Here is a 2500-nt window from a genome sequence, read left to right as displayed (position 1 = left end):
TAATAAATAATTTTACCAAACTAACAACATCCCTTCGCTAAAAACTTCCTATAAGGAGCAGCTATCTTCTGTGATATAAGTTAGCAAAATCAATGTCCCTGTAGCTCAACTACATTCCTTTCCTCACATATCATTAAAAGCAAATGAAGGGTTTAGCTTCGAAAGAAACTGTGATGCTGTGTTGAAGGAGAGGTGAAACAAAAATTTGTACTAGAATATCATATTGACAAGGGTCAACACAGCAAAAAGATGTCGAAGTTTTGTCAGAGCAAATAATGGTCAGATTGGGTGAGGAGCTAATGCTTAAATATCAACATTTTTATCGGTTCAAGGCGATAATTTGACCCTTACCTAATCGTTTGACCCACCAAAAATAAAATAATACAAATAAAATGAAATGATTAGAAATAACCCTATTGAAGTTGAAGATGAATTCACAGTCTAAAAAAAAAAGATATTCATTATCAGCTGATAATAAGATGCTGCTCAAAATTGCTTACATTTCATTTCTAATCACTATGACATAGATGTCTGCATTGGAATAAAAATCTGAGTCATCTCTTTGAAAATTATGTCATCATCAAGCAATATCGTGGAAGAAAAACATGCTCATCGACGTCCGTCAGACCCTTAAGAGTAATTACGCGAAAAGTCAGCATTTCATAACGCCAAATAGTCTTCACTTCTATTTTTACCGCAGACATAGTGAATGCCATGCGCCGGCGACATCACATCCCACACAAATACAGTCCCTTAAACCAACCAAGTCACACCCTCCAACTTGTTTCCCTCTTGTCTTTTTGTCAACAGAAGATTACACAGAAATTAATGAAACACCATGAATATCAATACCCTTCGACTCCCTTGATTAAGTAACCACCCACTTTTGTCGGAAGACCTTAGATAACAATGACCTGGACCAGGTTGAGTCCGCGATTCTCGAAGTGTCATGCGGATTTTCCCATAAAAATGCCCTTGAAGCTCATTAAAATGGCGGCGAAAGAGTAGAGTGCTCCACTTGTAGGATACATAGTGTATTTAGTCTGGAAAATGTTCTGAAGAGCGTTTCGAATGATTTCACGGGTAAGTCGGCAGGAAGAATGCTTTTTAATCAATGCAAGTTTATTATAGGTCTTAATTATTTTTTCCAAAAATGTTATTGTTATTGACCGTTTTTGGCAATTATGGTGACTAGGGATTGGGATGGGGCCATGGAATTTGTAACAAAGGAAATTATTGTAAATTCCTATCCACTTTCTACGATGGAAATGATAAATTAAATTACCCACAAAATGGAGCTTTTTCAAGAACTTTGGAAATAATTACCCTTTCCTTCAAGTCCCTCCCACCCACCCCAGGTTTGGAAGCTGGGGCAAGGCATCTCCAACAAGACTCCATTGAGATCCACCTAGGGTTGCAACAGACAAGAGGTATTTCCCAGTGGCCACTGGTTAGTCACCTGTATTCTAGAAAATGTATATTCTAAAAGATGGAGTATTATTAAGATATTGAATAGCCATTTTTCCATTTTTTTAATACACTTCACTTGTCAAAAACAAACAGTTTTGGCTAAACAGGTCAGTTTTCACTTAATTTTACATTAAATGTCAGTGAATCATTTAGTAGTCAGTGCACAAAAATAATCACTTCCAATCACTGTAATCTAGTCTAACACTGTTTCAGTTGCTACAAAATTCCTTGTGTTGCTCATGACTATTCCTCTCTTTGAATAACTTTTCCTCTTCACTATGTATCAGTAACATTATTATGATAGGCCATTCGGTTGCAACAGTAAATACAGAGAATGGGGGGAAAACTAAAAAAAAATCCAAGGCATCATATTTACTGCAAAGATGTCCAGGCAACGAAGGGAGTGCATCTAGAATTCGATGGGATTCCTTTTGTAATCCTTGGACACAAACTTTTGGAGTGCCAAAATGGTCCAGATCGCAACAGGACACTAAAAGGAAAACAGTCATTATTATAATAATAATACATTATTATAATAATAGTCATTATTATAATAATACATTATTATAATAATGCATAGACTTTACATACTGTGGTAAATTATTATTATTATTATTATTATTATTATTATTATTATTATTATTATTATTATTATTGAATATTATATCAATGCACATTAGCAAAAGAAAAAATATATACGATGATTCCATTTTACCTTTTTGCTAAGTGACTGTTACTGATATATAGTGAAGAGGAAAAGTTATTCAAAGAGAGGAATAGTCATGAGCAACACAAGGAATTTTGTAGCAACTGAAACAGTGTTAGACTAGATTACAGTGATTGGAAGTGATTATTTTTGTGCACTTACTAAATGATTCACTGACATTTAATGTAAAATTGAGTGAAGACTGACCTGTTTAGCCAAAACTGTCTGTTTTTGACAAGTGAACTGTATTAAAAAATTAGAAAAATGGCTATTCAATATCTTAATAATGCTCCATCTTTTAGAATATACATGTTCTAGAATACA

At 34.1% G+C, this 2500-nt stretch overlaps 1 protein-coding gene and 1 long non-coding RNA gene across 11 annotated transcripts in view; one reads left to right on the top strand and one right to left on the bottom strand.

The window, feature by feature from the left end:
• The window catches only part of LOC137988220 (uncharacterized), a 24034-nt gene extending 23180 nt beyond the window's left edge, over positions 1-854 (top strand). For all 10 annotated transcript variants that reach the window (XM_068834271.1, XM_068834265.1, XM_068834268.1 and 7 more), the window contains one exon: positions 1-854. This exon is cut by the window's left edge and continues 3195 nt beyond it. The gene's annotated coding sequence lies outside the window, so the exon portion shown is untranslated.
• Positions 855-1536: 682 nt separating this feature from the next.
• LOC137988234 (uncharacterized) overlaps positions 1537-2500 on the bottom strand; it is a 1923-nt gene continuing 959 nt past the window's right edge. The window contains exons 2-3 of the long non-coding RNA XR_011120759.1: positions 2384-2419; positions 1537-1960 (exon numbers count right to left, since the gene is read on the bottom strand). This is a non-coding gene — a long non-coding RNA (uncharacterized lncRNA). The remainder of the gene's footprint in view (positions 1961-2383; positions 2420-2500) is intronic.

This window comes from Montipora foliosa, unplaced genomic scaffold (assembly GCF_036669935.1).
Source record: "Montipora foliosa isolate CH-2021 unplaced genomic scaffold, ASM3666993v2 scaffold_412, whole genome shotgun sequence".
Lineage (NCBI taxonomy): Eukaryota > Metazoa > Cnidaria > Anthozoa > Scleractinia > Acroporidae > Montipora > Montipora foliosa.
Note: the sequence above shows the minus strand (reverse complement) of the source record. Positions and strands in the feature narration are given on the sequence as shown.